Source organism: Lactuca sativa, chromosome 2 (genome assembly GCF_002870075.4).
Source record: "Lactuca sativa cultivar Salinas chromosome 2, Lsat_Salinas_v11, whole genome shotgun sequence".
Taxonomy (NCBI): domain Eukaryota; kingdom Viridiplantae; phylum Streptophyta; class Magnoliopsida; order Asterales; family Asteraceae; genus Lactuca; species Lactuca sativa.
Window position 1 is genome coordinate 231,665,547 of NC_056624.2, and position 17,830 is coordinate 231,683,376.

Sequence of the window (17,830 nt, forward strand, 5' to 3'; positions counted from 1 at the left end):
TTCCGATACATAAAACAACTTTACTAAATAACCATACGTACATATAAAATTAAGGAAAAATGCCACATAATCTGGAGATATTTACAAAAATATTAAATTAGATAATTAAGGCAAGTTCTGTTGCTGTATTTTTTGAAATAGTTTTACGAGAGTCGAAATTCCCATATATTATGGATTTTTTGCTTGTCTCTCAAGTTAGTTTTATATTAGGATGTTCCCTAACTATATATTATAGGTTTTAGAGTATTATTAGGACTTCTTGTAAGACTCTATATAAAGCCATTATTTATCTAATTTTTTCATTCGTTCCATCATTCTTTTCTGACCCTGATCTCCTCGGACGTTTTTGTTCATAGCCATTGTAAGCTTTCTTATTGCCTAACTTTCAAGAATTAATATTAGTGCTTTATAGTTTTTCCGTTTTGAGTTTTCATTCCATTTCTTGTGGGTTCTTCTCGGCTGATCTGTATGTTCCAAGCATCATGTATTTTATAGCACAGCTAGGTTTCAAATTTTGCTCGTTATCTGAGTATAGATGCAGACCCATGTAGTATAATGCTATATATATCTGATTTCTTTTACTTCTTCTGACAATATAACTTTTTCAAGATACGTATATAAGTATCATAACTTTTATGCGGATTCACCCATAATTTTCAAATCAATCATTTAGTTGTTTACTACACTGAATTAATTTATAATTTAAGGTTAATTTTTTTTATCGTTCAGTTGTTCTAAATTTGTTTTATTTTATTTTCTTTTAACGTTTAAGAAAATACTTGTTGGAATTACTCGGTATTAATAGGTGAAATTAGAACTTGCCTATAAATTAATAATCCTCTGCAACTACCTAAAACCATATTCCACTTATTTTAGATCTTTAACAATCTTTCTTCTTTCTCTCCTCAGAAAATGAAGATTCAAATTGCTGTCTTGCTCGTGATTACAATCTTGCTCGTAACATCTGTGCAACAGTCAAGTTGTAGGAATATCGTTGATCACTCGATTGATGAAGAAAGAATAAGAGAGAACTTTATTTCAACATTTAAGCGTCATTTCAAAATCAACCCGAAGCTCACATATGGAGAAAATCAACTGCCTTATGTGGTATCACGTCGCCGAGTTCCTTGTGGACCAAATCCACTTCATAACTGAGCATGGTTTCTTGCAATTTTTTGTGAAGCATAGGATCTATTAAGTCGTTTTAATTTGTTTTCATATTTTATACACATGTTTCCACTATCTATGAACAACTTATTATTCATTGATTTATAAATGTCATGGCTCCGGGGGATGAAATACATGTTGGCAGATTAAATATATTTTTTCTTCTTGCTGTTCAAAAAAAAGATTAAATATATTTGACATTTTTTCATTCAGGTGAACAAAACTCATTTATGATATATTGTTTTGAAAATTTATTTGCTAAAATTGAATCATAAATTGCTTAATTTTAAGATATGTCAACGACTTGAAAGCGTGTATTGTTGTTTGTTAAATATTTTGTATGAAACAATTTAAAGAAAATTAATTTCTATTTTAACTCTTAAGATGTTTATGCCAAAAGAGCAGTTCCATGTAATTAAATGATAATCAAACTACTAGAAAATTGATATAATAACTACAATACAATCAGTAGCTATAACCGGATAGCTACGGAATTGCTACGGAAAAATGTATGTAGCATAATGGCTCGTGGCTAATTTATAGCTACGGATTAACTACGGAATAACTACGGAATAGCTACGGAAATAAATAGCTACATATTTCCTACAAAATAGCTACGGAAGTGAATAGCTACGGAATAGCTACGGATCCAAATAGCTACGGAAATCCTTAGCTATTCCGTAGTTAACTTCGATTTATTTAAAAAAAATAAAATCAAAAAATTTCTGGTTTTTTGTCATATACCACATTCAATTCATATTTGTTCCAAATACCATATAAAATACACCAAAAAACGTCATAATACCAACTTTGACACATTTCATTCCATTGTTCAAAATATCTTACAAAAGTAAATATTAATTAATTAAAAAAACAAACAATACATGTTTACAAATTCAATTGTTCCAAAATAGCTAGTAGCTCCATGGTCCATATATTGAATTGCTTCAACAAGGGAATCAAGAAAGTGGAAACACACACAACACTTGGGCTCACCATTTTCAGCTTGTTTGTAAACTGAAAACAATTTAAACATTACTAAAATAAAGAAACATATACCTAACACAAAACGTACTTTCTTGTTTTATTGTTGTGACAATGTGTAGGATTGTATCTTTTGAACTGGAATTTAAATACACAGATCTACAAACTCAAACATTTATGCAACTAGGTCAAGTAAGCAAATATACATTAAAAACAAAAGATAAGCAATTAAATATATAATATAGAATCATCTCTTACCAAACCAAGTTGATTTCTAACTGCTAAACCTAGTTTAATTCTAAAAATTACTGTTGACGGACCTGTCATACACAAGATCAAAAACTTCATTCTCATGTAGAAGCCACAGTAGGATAATCACTGAAACTCATAAAAAAAAAAGTTGAATATTTACTCAAAATTGATTGATTTGATTCTCAATAAACTCAAAAGTCATATTAACCTCCTTACCCGTAGGGAAGATTGCAAAACTGTGATTACCTATCACTGTGATTACCTATCACCAGCTTTCCGAACCTATTGAATTAGGAAATCCCAAACATTACTGTTGAACTTTACCACAAATCTAACATTTTCAACTAAAATTTAACCTAAAATCTCAAATTCGACCTAAAATATAATTTAAAACCTCACATTCAACAAAACAAATCAGAATTATCAATGAATTAAACATCTAAATTGTATACATGAAGTAATTTCAGAAAAGAAAAGAAAAAAAAAACTAGGGTTTTACCTTTTTAGGGAAGAAATCGAGCAAAGGTGCAAAGAGAGAGATGAGGGCAATTGAGCCATGGAGTAATAACCTTGGTCGCCTCGATAACAGATAGAACAGAGGAGTTTGAAAAGGCATCAATAGTTTGAAAAAGGCATCGAACTGAACCCAAAATCAAAACACACCCTAAATCAAAACAAAGTCTAAATCAAAATCAATCCTAACCCAAAACGAAAAGCTAATTGGAATTAAACCAAAAAAAAAAGTTTACTTGAAACAATGATGACAATGGCGATGGCAAGCCGATGACGGCGACGAAACGCAAACGACCGGAGCTAAAAAGGGGGACGATGAATCGGTGATGAAGATATACGGATTTGGTGATGGCGAAGAGAGATGACCGGGGCTAAAACAGTCTCTATGTACAACATTGATAGCATCGGCGGTAAGATGGAACTCCGACGATGAAAACGAAGACGAGAGGGGGTGTAAGGGAGAGGTGCGAGTAGGAAACAGTGAGAGAGAAGAGGGAAAACGAATCAGGGAGGGAGATAGAGAGAAGCGGGAGAATAAAAAATTTCGTCGATGGATCCTGCTAAATATACTCATTAAATAATTTTGCTTGTCTCTCAAGTTAGTTTTATATTAGGATATATTAGGATGTTACCTAACTATATATTATAGGTTTTAGAGTATTATTAGGACTTCTTGTAAGACTCTATATAAAGCCATTATTTATCTAATTTTTTCATTCGTTCCATCATTCTTTTCTGACCCTGATCTCCTCGGACGTTTTTGTTCATAGCCATTGTAAGCTTTCTTATTGCCTAACTTTCAAGAATTAATATTAGTGCTTTATAGTTTTTCCGTTTTGAGTTTTCATTCCATTTCTTGTGGGTTCTTCTCGGCTGATCTGTATGTTCCAAGCATCATGTATTTTATAGCACAGCTAGGTTTCAAATTTTGCTCGTTATCTGAGTATAGATGCAGACCCATGTAGTATAATGCTATATATATCTGATTTCTTTTACTTCTTCTGACAATATAACTTTTTCAAGATATGTATATAAGTATCATAACTTTTATGCAGATTCACCCATAATTTTCAAATCAATCATTTAGTTGTTTACTACACTGAATTAATTTATAATTTAAGGTTAATTTTTTTATCGTTCAGTTGTTCTAAATTTGTTTTATTTTATTTTCTTTTAACGTTTAAGAAAATACTTGTTGGAATTACTCGGTATTAATAGGTGAAATTAGAACTTGCCTATAAATTAATAATCCTCTGCAACTACCTAAAACCATATTCCACTTATTTTAGATCTTTAACAATCTTTCTTCTTTCTCTCCTCAGAAAATGAAGATTCAAATTGCTGTCTTGCTCATGATTACAATCTTGCTCGTAACATCTGTGCAACGGTCAAGTTGTAGGAATATCGTTGATCACTCCATTGATGAAGAAAGAATAAGAGAGAACTTTATTTCAACATTTAAGCGTCATTTCAAAGTCAACCCGAAGCTCACATATGGAGAAAATCAACTGCCTTATGTGGTATCACGTCGCCGAGTTCCTTGTGGACCAAATCCACTTCATAACTGAGCATGGTTTCTTGCAATTTTTGCTGAAGCATAGGATCTATTAAGTCGTTTTAATTTGTTTTCATATTTTTTACACATGTTTCCACTATCTATGAACAACTTATTATTCATTGATTTATAAATGTCATGGCTCCGGGGGATGAAATACATGTTGGCAGATTAAATATATTTTTTCTTCTTGCTGTTCAAAAAAAAGATAAATATATTTGATATTTTTTCATTCAGGTGAACAAAACTCATTTATGATATATTGTTTTGAAAATTTATTTGCTAAAATTGAATCATAAATTGCTTAATTTTAAGATATGTCAATGACTTGAAAGCGTGTATTGTTGTTTGTTAAATATTTTGTATGAAACAATTTAAAGAAAATTAATTTATATTTTAACTCTTTAGATGTTTATGTCAAAAGAGCAGTACTTCCATGTAATTAGATGATAATCAATATTATTTAATGAGTTTCAAAATAAGATGTAAATGTATAATATTACTTTACCTTAATAAATTGTGTTAAAGTTTATATGAAACCCACATGGGGGCAAAGTGGAAAGCTGCATAAAATCCAATTTTTTTATTATATAGTATTTTATTTAAAAATAAAATTTTATAGTAACAATAAGGGTCTTTTTTCTAACTCGTCATGAGTCTTTGAGAAAAATTAATTCCTCACGACCGACCCTAGAAACTGGTTAGACACATGATCTGTTTTATTCACACATGGAAAAGATGATTATTACGATTTCTATTAAACTAGTTCCAAAACATAAACACAACTTTACTTAGTAATCACACGTGTAGATGATAATAAACCAATATAGAAGATAATATATTTTGAAGTTTCAATATAATATATTAGGAATGAAGGCCTGCTAATGAAGTGTGAACCTCCATGTTTCATTGAGAATATGAACAAGCGTGTAGCTTTCGATTTTTAATAAGCAAATGCTTTCGTAATCGACCTTGTTATCATGATACAAGTCAACTAAATAAGACATCATCTAATTCCATGAATCTAGACCTCCACTGAGTTTTAAAATAATTGTCAACTTTAAAAGTGAAATCATTCATAAAATAAACATAGTCAACCTTGTAATATACATGAAATCATTCGGTAACTTTCTTTTCTGAGTTTCATCCATTGATCCATAAGACACCAATAGAGAATCCGTGAATGATCCTGCTGAATAGTCGCTAATTCCAGATGACATAGAAAGGATAAACCACAAAATAAACAAGAATTTAATTGCATGTTTGTGTCTGGTTAGTTTCAAAATTTTCCTTTAGGTGATTTTCCAAGCCTACAATATAGTGCATTACACAGAACAAAGACTTTATTTCTTTTATTACTTCATAAACTACTGCAATTTTTTTCAAGGTATGTAATACATATCATAACTTCGATGTAGATCTGCCCATAAACACATAGAGTATTCTCATGGAATATGTAGTTTTTATATATAGGGTTGATTGTCTCTGAAGCTATGCAACAATCTTGTTTCTAATTGTTTTTTTGATTTAAATCCTTCGTTCGTGTTAGTTTGTGTTAGTTCATTTATACATTAAGGTTTAGTAGTTTCAACTTTTATTTTTGTTTGTTGGCTGTCTATTCTTAAGTTGTTGCAACTCATACTATTAGTCTTATTTATTTAATTTTCTTTTAATATTTAAAAGAATACCCGTTGGAATTATCTGAAACTACTCATGGAGTTGACAATTAGAATTGGCCTATAAATAATCTTCTTCAACAACCTAAAACCACATTCCATTTTCTAAGATCTTTAACATTCTTTCTTCTTGGCCTCCTTTGAAAATGAAGATTCAAATTCCTGCCTTGCTCATGATTATGATCTTGTTTGCAACAATTGTGCATAAGTCAAGTTGTAGGAGCATTGTTGATCACTCGGTTGGAGAAGAAAGAATACGGGCCAACTTTATTTCAACATTTAAACGTCATTTCAACGTCAACCCAAAGCTCACGAACGGAGAAAATCAACTACCTTACGTTGTGTCACATCGTCTTGTCCCTTGTGGACCAAACCCACTTCATAATTGACCATGCATACTTTCATGTAATTCTTTGTACAACAAAGGATCTATAAAGCCTTTTTGTATTCAAATATATACACATGTTGCCCACTGATATATGTATGCGGCTATGCGGCTCGAGAATCTGTATCTACTACTTATGATTAGCTACTTATTAATTGGGTTGTAAATGTCATGACTCGGAATATATTTGGTATCGTTTTGCATTTCCATAAGTAAACCAAATTCATTAATAATATGTTGTTTTTTTAAGCTTTATTTTCCAAGTTGTATGAATTAAAAGCTTTGAGGTACCATTTGACAGATAGAACTTGACCGGACATAACAGAACAATTTTTTTAAACAGTGTTTGGCGAGACTGGAACTATGACTATATAGGATGTTGACCAAGTCAAATGAGAATAATTTGTTAGATTTTAGTCTCATCTAAAAAGGCGGAACACAGTACTGAATGTAAAATGACAAAATAAACCCTTAACCCTCTTTCTTTTCTAACCAATCGTACACCCCTCCCCCTTTAACCTTATGTGGTGAAATTCTGATGACCCATGTCTCCACCCACATAAAGCTCTACATATCTCTTCCTTGGTAAAACCATCAGTTACCCTTGTTCTCCATTCACTAGTAAAACCTTATGAACATGAGGCGACTATAAGCTTAGGTTTAGTTTCCGACAAATTGCTTGACAAAACAGGCATGTTCTGTAACACATACTCAGGAGTATAATCTTGCTTCATCAAGTAATATTTTCTACTCATTAATTTCCAATTTTCTTTCCAATCGATGATGTAGATGTTAACGTTAACTTATGGTGACGACAGGATAAAAATGGTGGTGATATGAGACGCGAGAGAAACAGATGGGTGCGATGGTGATATGATGGTTGCGACGAAAAAAAAATATTTTGGTGAGCATAGGGTGGGATGTTAACAAGGAAGCTGATGTTACAATGTAACATCATGATTTTTCACCTCATTTTTTTAAAAATCATTTAACATGACCGGCTAGAACCAATTCATTAAGTGGGGCGCGACTCTCACTCGTAACATTGCTCCCCGTGTGCTGCTTTTTCTACTCCGATGTGCATATACAAGTACATGTATTGTCATTCGAGAGTGGTACTTTATCGTTGTTCCTCATCATTCAGACTTCCTACCCCAAATTGATGTTTGATCCAGCGTCATCACCACACCAACATCACTCCAGTCCTTACAACCAAGGACCATGTCTCGAATGGTGGTCTAGAAAACCATTCGACATCACTATTTCCTTAAGCTCTTATTCTATATGTAACACCCAGTTTCTAGAACGGGTCAATTTAGGGCTTCAAGGAGTCAAAGGAGTGGTTTTTGGGTGAAACTAGGTGTCACGACTTGACCATAGACAGGTCACGACGTGAGGAGTGATTAAATGGAAAATGCTGATTTAAATTAAGCTCACGACGTAAGCAATATAGGCTCACGACGTGAGATGCACTACAGTCCAAGACCATGATCTTTTAGGGTTTCCTTCGCATTTAAACCCCATGATCCACAACCTCTTTCGTCCCTAAGCACAGAAAAAACCCTAATTCTAGCCTCTCCTTGTGATTCTTGAGCATTTGGTGGAGTTTTGGAGGCTTGAAGAAAAAGAGATCACCATTGAAGCATAGATTCAGCTTGGAAGTTCCATTTGCAACCTCTAGCAACGCCTCTGGACCATTATGAGTAACCAAGATTCAAGCTTTTTGTTTCCTTGTTTCTAGATATAAGGTTTTATGCATGTTTATCCATGGTTATAAGAGTTAGAGTGTTAGGACTCCATAAAGTTAGCAACTTTATGGGTCCTTAGGGTCCCTTGGTGATTATATGTTATGGATATGAAGTATGGATGATGTTTGGGTTCATGCTTGAGATTTGAACTCCTTTTTCTTCATGAATGCCCTAGTTTGAGCTCAATTCTTGTATTGGACATGAAAGATCTTAAATCATTGATTTTTATGATCCTTGGGGTGTTAGGAAGCCTTCTAGAAGAGATAGATTAGTGGCTTAATAGATTAAGAAGTTTATGGATCAAAATGGCATTCAGAATGATATCACGACGTGAGGATATGTCTGTCACGTTGTGAGGATCATGAGTTTTGATTATTTTTTCATGTAGTGGCTCACGACGTGAGCCATAGATGGTCACGTCATGAGGGTTTGTTGACTGTTGACTTTTGTTGACCGTTGAATATTGACTTTTTGGCCAATTTGACTTTGGGTCAAACTTAAAGGATTTGGGTTGTTGATTAAGATTCTTCCATGTTTTGGTGATAGAGGGCTAGTGGGAGCAATAATGAAACAGCCCAAAAATATGGTCCAGAAAATTTGTTTTGCTTTTTATAAAAACCATAAGTACCATTTGTCATCTCATGAAAGGAACATAAGTAATGTATCTCAAATCATCATAATAAAATACTATATCCAAAATCATGTGTCAAATATCAGAGTCTAACATCCCAAGCTAAATCAATGTTGTGTGCACTGCAATCATCCCAAGCTCTTCCCCTTGCTACCAGAAGTACCTGAAACCAAAACTAAAAACTATGAGCACTAAGATGTATTTGGATTTGAAAAAAGAGTATTGGTGGCCATGTATGAAGAGGGATGTAGCATGGTTTGTTGAGAGGTGCTTAACTTGTCGCAGGGTTAAAGTCGAGCACCAGCGACCGCATGGCATGTTGCAGCCACTGGAGGTTCCCCAATGGAAGTAGGAATAGATTTCTATGGATTTCATCACCAAGTTGTCGAGAACCGCGAGGGGTGTCGACGCAATTTGGGTGATCGTTGACTGGGTGACAAAGAGCGCTCACTTTCTTGCTATCAGTGAGAGCTCTTCTACTTAGAGGCTAGCAGAGTTGTATGTGAGAGAGGTGGTATTGCAGCATGGGGTGCCGATCTCAATTGTATCAGATCGGGATGTACGTTTTACTTCCAGGTTCTAGAAGTTCCATGAGGAGTTGGGCACGAGGCTGCATTTCAGTACCGCTTACCACCTACAGACGGACGGACAGAGTGAGCGGACGATTCAGACGCTCGAAGACATGCTTCGGGCATGTGTGTTAGACTTTTGAGGGAGTTGGGGCATGTATCTACCTTTGGCTGAGTTTTCCTATAACAATATCCACCATTCGAGCATTGGTATGCCTCCCTTTGAGTTGTTGTATGGGAGGAGGTGTCGGACTCCCATTTGTTGGGGAGAGGTAGGGCAGAGAGTAATGGGCAGCACTGAGATAGTGCTTCAGACAAAAGAGCAGCTACAGCAGGTTGGACAGAGATTACTGACGGCCCAGAGTCGTCAGAAGAGTTACGCGGATAGGGGTCGATCAGAGCTCGAGTTTCAGGTTGTGGATTTTGTTCTTCTGAAAGTATCCCCTTGGAAAGGAGTGATTCGTTTTAGGAAGAGGGGCAAGCTGGGTTTCCGGTATATTGGGCCATTTAGGGTAATCGCGAGGGTGGGCAGGGTAGCATATCGCTTGGAGCTACCTACAGAGTTGAGCCAGATTCATGATACCTTCCACGTGTCTCAGCTGAGGAAGTGTATATTCGATGAGTCGGCAGTGGTACCGTTGGAGGATATCCAGGTGGATGTGAGTCTGAATTATATTGAGAGGCCGATTGTAATCTTAGATCAGAAGATCAAGGTTCTGAGGAACAAGGAAGTGCCCCTGGTTCAGGTCCAGTGGCAGCATCGGAAGGGGTCCGAGCTGAATTGGGAGCCGGAGTCGGAGATGCGGGAGCAGCATCCGGAGTTATTTTTGGCATGAGACTTCGAGGGTGAAGTCTGGTTCTAGTGCGGGAGAACATCCCGAAATTCAGGTAAAGCTATTTAACCCTTCTCCTTTTCCCAAGTTGTCAAGTTAAGTCCTTTAAGTATGTGTTGGGCTTGTGAGTACGTTGGGCATACTGAGGAGTACGTTGCGCGTACTCGCGCACTTATTTTGGACGCGGACTCGCCTGGGTACGCTGGGCATACCCAGGTTACGCCGGGCGTATTATGTCTAGATGTAAACCCTAATTTGGGGCTTGAGCACTATAAAAAGGAATGCTATGGCTGCGACCTCAGCCTCCATTCCAGAGAGAAAAACCCTAATAGAGAGTTCCTTTTCGTTTTTAGCAAGTGTGTTGGTGTTCTAAGCTTCTAGTGTCATTTCAAGGTTGTGGAAGGAAAGAAGAGGTCATTTTGGAGGCTAGAAGCTTGTGGGAAAGAGTAGATCTGAGCTTTTCAAAGGTTGGAGGTTCTTCCTGAGGTAAAAAGCTTAAACCTTGCCTTGTTATTTGTGTTATGTGCTTCTTGGACCAATTTCTAGGGTTTTTGGTCCCAAGATGGAGACTTTATGAGCAAATGGTCTCCATTGGCCTAGATCTATCATATTTCTGGTCTATAAGTGTTGTATGTTCATAAAAATGCAAACTTGGACGTAAAGATGGAGCCATGCATGAGATCTAGACCTTTGGAGGGAAAAAGGAAAGATGTTTGGGGATGTAGGGACCTTTACAGCCATGCAAAGGCTTAAAGGTTCCGACTTTATGGAATAAGAGGTTATAAGAGAGTCAGATCTGGAAGTTGAAGGAGTATCTTAACCGTTTAAGACCAAAATCTAAGAATTGGCTTGACTGGGACTTACGCTTGGCGTAACTCCCAGTACGCACAGCGTAAGGGGTTGAAGCCCCGATTGTGGTTCGCTGGCGTACGCACCGCGTACTACCTTCTGTTGACTTTCGTTGACTTTTAGGGTTTTGGTCAACCTTTGGACTTTTGGGTCAAGGAGGGGTAAAATGGACTTTTACCCTTCTGTGGAAATTATAGAGTGGATTTAATCTAGCCTTTGAGAGCCATTATTTATTTGAGAGTATTGTTATGTATTTAGGAGGGGGCTAGACCAGTGTGATCAAGTACGAGACTATCCAAGATACCGAGGTGAGTCTTCTCATTATACTATACCTGGAAGGGTACCTATGTGTGACCGGAAGGTCTTTTATGCTATGAGATGTATGTGTTTTATGTGATATGTATATGCTCTGTATGTTATGTATGGTATGGACCGGAAGGTCAAGATGATATGGACTGGAAGGTCAAGAGGTTACAGACCGGAAGGTCGATACGGGTAGGACCGGAAGGTCTACCGGAGTTCGGGATGGAAGTCCCCTGAGACACTCGGATCGGAAGATCCCATAGAGTTATGCCCTGGAAAGGCGTATGTGTTGTATGTGGTATTTTAGGGAACTCACTAAGCATTTATGATTACAGTGTTGTGTGATGTGTTTCAGGTACTAGTGACGACCGCGGGAAGGCGCCGGCATGATCAGTACACACACGAGGATTTTTACATGTTATGATCTTAGGATGTAATGTTAAGGGTTGTTATGTGATACAATGATATTTTTATAACTATTATGAATGAAAGTATGTTTTTAAAATGTGAAAAATTGTTTCGAAAATTTATGTCGTTACAAGTTGGTATCAGAGCCTTCGTTTGAGGGATTCGGGTGCATCTTTGGATGAATATGAACTCAAACTGAGGATTTGAGAAAGTTTTCATAAAATAAACAATTTTTCTAAAAAGAGTAAAAGGTTTTGAGGAAGACACAACGGAGCAGTGTGTGTACAATCAAGCCAGCGCCCGAACAATGGTTTCCCAAAATACCCTTAAACTATGTGTTATGAGATATGTGATGATATGATATGCATGCTAGAGTTGGCTAGGTATTCATATTAGGACTAGAGTGGCCTGATTTTGTGATGCCTTAGCCTAGGAAGGATTTTTCTGCTATGTGATGCTTGAGAGCGAGTAGGTAGCGGTGAGGGGCTGATAAGAGGTCTACCGAAGGGTAGCCTATGCCAGTGAGATATAGAGTACTTGTGATCTGGGATCCAAGGAGGAGGACTTAGGGTGAATACTGATGCGGTGTAGACGGTAGTATAAGGGCCCGTACTACTGAAGACACCGGAGCAGTGCGCACTCTAAGTAATAATCCTTTGGGTACTAAGGAACAAGTAGGGTCGAGTTATCGAGTGCGAGCATGCTCGAGCGAGTCTTTGATATTATTATGTTATATTTCAGAGACATCATGGTTGGGACACGCCACAGACCTGAGGCGAGCAGTGTGAGTAACAAGGAGCTTCGTCAGATGATCCACTATGAGGTGGCAGCGGCGATCAGGGCCGAGATTCCGGAGATGTTTGGGTCTATCAAGACCACACTGATTGAGACTTTCGATGAGCAGCACGCCGCGGTGACTGAGGCTGCTGTTGCAGCTACCGCAGCTGTGGCTGCTGCCAGGCCTTAGGGAGGTGACTTGTTGTTGTTTCGGGAGTTCAGCAACACGAAGCCACCCGATTTTGATGGGACGCAGGATCCGATCACTGCGATGAAATGGATTGCTGATATTGAGGGATGCTTCTATACGTGTTCATGTCCAGAGCATCTGAGGGTTCGGTTCGCGTTGAACCAGCTTCGCTTGGGAGTGAAGGACTGGTGGAAGTTCGTGACGGCAAGCTTCACAGTTGCAGAGATTTCAGAGGTGACCTGGGAGAGGTTCACCACCATGTTCAGAGATGAGTATGTTCCCCCGGTGGAGAGGGAACGGTTGGTTCAGGAGTTCTTGACCCTCAAGCAAGGTACTGATTTGGTTACTGTGATTACCAGGAAGTTTCATGAGAGGGCGATGTTCTTCCCTGAAAAGGTGTCTACTGAGCAGGCATGTATGAGCCGGTATTTGGGCGTTCTGAGGAGAGACATTCGGGAGTTCGTGTCGAACTCGACGTACCGGACATTTGTTGAGCTCTAGGAAAATGCCCGGAAGAGGGAGATTGAGTTGGAGACTCAGGCCAGGGAGGAGGCCGAGTCTCAGAGGATGGATCGGCGGCCGGCACAGTCTCAGCCGGCAGCAAAGCGGACCAAGTCTGCTGATACGAGGTCTGGAGGCCAGAAGGGCTGCACTTGTAGGAAGTGTGGCAAGGGACATGATGGGGTCTGTCGATCGGGTGCTTGATACAAATGTGGCAAAGAGGGGAGTCTTGGGCTCCCAATGTGATTCTGGTCAGGGAATTGTGTATGTAGTGGTGGTTCATCCTGGGGGATGTTTGGAGATGTCGTCATTGTGACTGGCTTTCCCAACCCGAGAGTGCTAGGGCTAGTTCAGCATGTGCATGCAATTGCAAGAGGAGAACTCATGGGAGTTGCTCTGAGGCTGAAGAATGTGTCATTCTGTCAGCAGGGTGTGGATAAAGTTGGACTCGGATCAGGAACCCGGTGGTTTAGGGTTATATCTAACTCGTAAGAGTCAAGTGATTGTGGTGATCAGGATCGAGAAAAGTGCCATGGAGTGGTACTCGGTTGTTAAGTGTGGAGCCTGATAGGTGTGGTTATCAGAGGGTAAAGCCGGTGGCCGGCTTGAGACGGTGGTCAGGACACCGCCAGAAAGGAGAAAGTGAGTTTCGGGTTTCTATGGCTGTGCTTTGAGGAACCTGGTTTGGTTAATGCCAGGTGGTGCGTTGCGGGAGTATTTATGGAGTTGAGTTGCCGCAGGCTTTGAGGACGAAGCCTAATTTAAGTGGGAGAGAATTGTAACATCCTGGAATATCAAGAGTAAAGTTGAAGGGCTAAAAGAGTAAATTAGAAAGGGCAACTCGGCGAGTCCACGAGTGGACTCGGCGAGTAGGGTCACGATTTTGGTCACGTGTTAAGTGGCCGACTCGGCGAATTGGCGCTGAGTGGAGAAAACCCTAATTTTGGAGGATGAGCCCTATATAAAGGACATTATACCCTCTCCCCAGCCTCCTTACCTTCCCTTAAGTCCAGAAAACCCTAGAAACGCGATTGTGAAGGATTGGAGTGCAATTGAACCTTGGAAAAGAGATTTGGAGGAAGATCTTGGAGAGTTAGGAGGCTTGGAGCAAGGGGCTTTGCTAAGATTCGGATTTCTTTGCTGTTGGGGCTTCCTTTTGAGGTATAATCTCGTTCTTGGGCTGTTATTCTTCTAGATTCATTATTCTTGGAATGTGTGGGAGGTTTGGCTTGTGGTACTTTGAGTTTAAATGATAGATTTGAGGTTGCTACCTCAGATCTGGGATGGAGGAGGTTTAAAGTGCATTAAAGTCCCTGTTCTTGAGTGATTAGTGAAGCCGTCATGTCCCAAACCCTAGCCCTAATGTGTAAAATGCCTAGATCTCTTTGGATTCACGTAAAGTTTGCCACTTTACGTGATGGATGGGTTGTAGGAGGCTAGATCTACGTTATGGATCAATTGCATGGCCTGGAAGGTTCTGTTTGGGATGAGATCTAGAGGCACTCGGCGAGTCACAAAGGTGTACTCGGCGAGTTGCTTGAAGATGGTCTGGGACTCGGCGAGTTGGAAGAACAACTCGGCGAGTAGGTTGAAGATAGCCTTAGACTCGGCGAGTCTGGTCGTGAGGTCCAAGTTTCTTCTGGTTGAGCTGTGACTTGGTGAGTCAAGGGATGACTCGGTGAGTCGAGTGAGAAAGGACTCAGAGTTGCTGGACTCGGCGAGTCTTGGGGTGACTCGGCGAGTTAAGTCGTGGATGGGGGAAGTTCTGTGTGTGTGGACTCGGCGAGTAGAGTCAGTCTGGGGTTGGCTTTGGCCAATGGTTGACCAGTTATTTTCCAGGGGCATTTTGGTAATTGTTGAATATTGTTTTGAGTTCAGTATCTTGGTTTTGGCCAGTGTTGGAGATCGTATCAGTGGTTGGAGTAGCTTGGGTTTATCTGTTCAGTCGGGATTTTCGAGGTGAGTTATCCTCACTATAACAACAGGGTCTAAGGCACCAAGGCCGGCCCTTTATCGGATTGAGATCCGGGTATTTTTTGTTATGATATTGCTTTGATATGTTACATCCTGGTAGCTAGGATGGTATATGTTAGAGACCTGGTTGAGGTCGGTATCCTGAGATGTAGGGTGATGCTATGCTAGTGACCAGTTAGGTCGGTATCCTGGTTAGGATGATGATATGTTATGTGATATGTTTAATCGGTTTGTTGACTGTGAATTGTTATTTGTTTGTATGTTTATGTGCACATGGATGTTTGGACTGGAGTTGGGTTGAGGCGGGTCCTGCTTTGTGCTGTAGGCCAAGATACCCAGGGCGGACCGGTTGTCCCGAAGGCCCAGCGAGCGGTCCGGATAGGCTGTAGGCCCCAAGAGGGCGGACCAGACGTGACGAGGCTCGGAGAGTGGACCAGGCCGACTGAAGGCCCGGTGCGGGCGGACCAGTCATGTTGTAGACTCAGAGAGTGGACCAGGTGGATTGAAGTCCCGGTGCGGGCGGACCAATCACACTGCAGACTCGATGTATATGGCTAGACTCGGAGGGTGGACCAGGTGGACTGTTGGCCTGTGCGGCGGACCAGTCACACAGTAGACCCGAAGTGCATGGTTGTTATGTGATCGGATAAGATATGGCATGTTATGCGTGTATGGTATATGTGGTTGGTATTTTGGGGATATCTCACTAAGCTTTCGGGCTTACAGTTGTGGTTTTATGTTTTTCAGGTTCTTCAGGAGACCGTGGCAAGGCGAAGGCGTGATCATACCGCTCCTCATGTTTATCTTGTGATATGATTCTGTAAATACTCTAAATTAATTGTATTGAAAACCTTTTTGTAATAATTTAATGAAATCGGGTTGTTTTTGAAAAGTTTGAATTGGATGGAAATTTTCGGTCGTTACACCGGATGTTTTTCCCTAGGAATTGTCGGGTGTGCCTCCCGAGAGGCAAGTGGAGTTCCGTATCGACTTGGTTCCGGGAGCAGCGCCTATCCCCAAGGTGCCTTATCGCCTTGCGCCACCAAAGATGCAGGAGTTATCCTCGCAGCTTTAGGAGCTGCTAGGGAAGGAGTTTATTTGACCGAGTAGCTCTCCATGGGGAGCGCCGATCCTTTTTGTCAAGAAAAAGGATGGTTCACACCGGATGTGTATTGATTACCGGGAGTTGAACAAGTTGACAGTCAAGAACTGTTATCCGTTACAGAGGATCGACGATCTGTTCGATCAGTTGCAGGGGACGTCTTGGTTCTCCAAGATAGACTTGAGGTCGGGTTATCATCAGATGAGGGTTCGGGATGAAGATATCCAGAAGACAGCGTTCAGAACTCATTATGGACATTACGAGTTCGTGGTGATGCCTTTTGGGCTCACCAATGCACCAGCAGCGTTCATGGATCTCATGAACAAGGTGTGCAGGCCGATGCTGGATTGGTCGGTGATCGTGTTCATTGATGATATTTTGGTGTATTCGAGATCTAGAGAGCAGCATGAGGAGCATTTGAGGGAGATCCTTGGAGTTCTGAGATCGGAGAGGCTTTATGCCAAATTCTCCAAGTGCGAGTTCTGGTTACGAGAGGTCCAGTTCTTGGGCCATCTCATCAACCAGAATGGGATTTTGGTCGATCCGGCCAAGATTGAGGCGGTCATTAGGTGGGAGGTGCCGAGATCGCCCACCGAGATCAGGAGCTTTCTAGGATTAGCCGACTATTATCAGAGATTTATTAGGGATTTCTCCAAGATCGTCGTGCTATTCACCAGGTTGACCCGGAAGGGTGTTGCTTTTTCATGGGGTCCGGAGCAGCAGACCTCATTTGAGACACTTCACCAGAGATTGTGCGAAGCCCCGGTGCTAGCCCTCCCGGAAGGGATGGAGGATTTTGTGGTGTACTGTGACGCATCGATATCGGGGTTGGGTGCAGTACTTATCCAGAGGGGGCATGTGATAGCGTATGCATCGAGGCAGCCGAAGCCTCATGTAACGAGGTATCCCACCCACGATTTGGAGTTGGGGGTAGTGGTGTTCGCCCTCAAGATCTGGCGTCACTATTTGTATGGGGTTCGGTGTACCATCTACACAGACCACAAGCGTTTGAAGTATTTGATGGACCAGCCCAATCTGAATATGTGCTAGAAGAGATGGCTGGATGTGGTAAAGGATTATGATTGTGAGATCCTATACCACCCGGGCAAGGCTAATGTTGTAGCTGATGCCCTGAGCTGTAGGACGGAGAGCGCCCCGATTCGTGATACTTGTATGTGGTTGACAGTGATGACTCCGGTGCTGGAAACTATTCGGGAGGCCCAGGCGGAGGCTATGAGACGAGAGAACCGCAAGATGGAGCGGGTGATTGGGTAGGTGCCGGAGTTCGTTACCGATAGTCGCGGGCTGATAACCCTTCAAGGTCAGATTTGGGTGTCGTATGCAGGCAGAGCACGCACCACCTTGATGGAGTAGGCGCATAGATCGAGATTTTCTATCCATCCCGGGGCCACT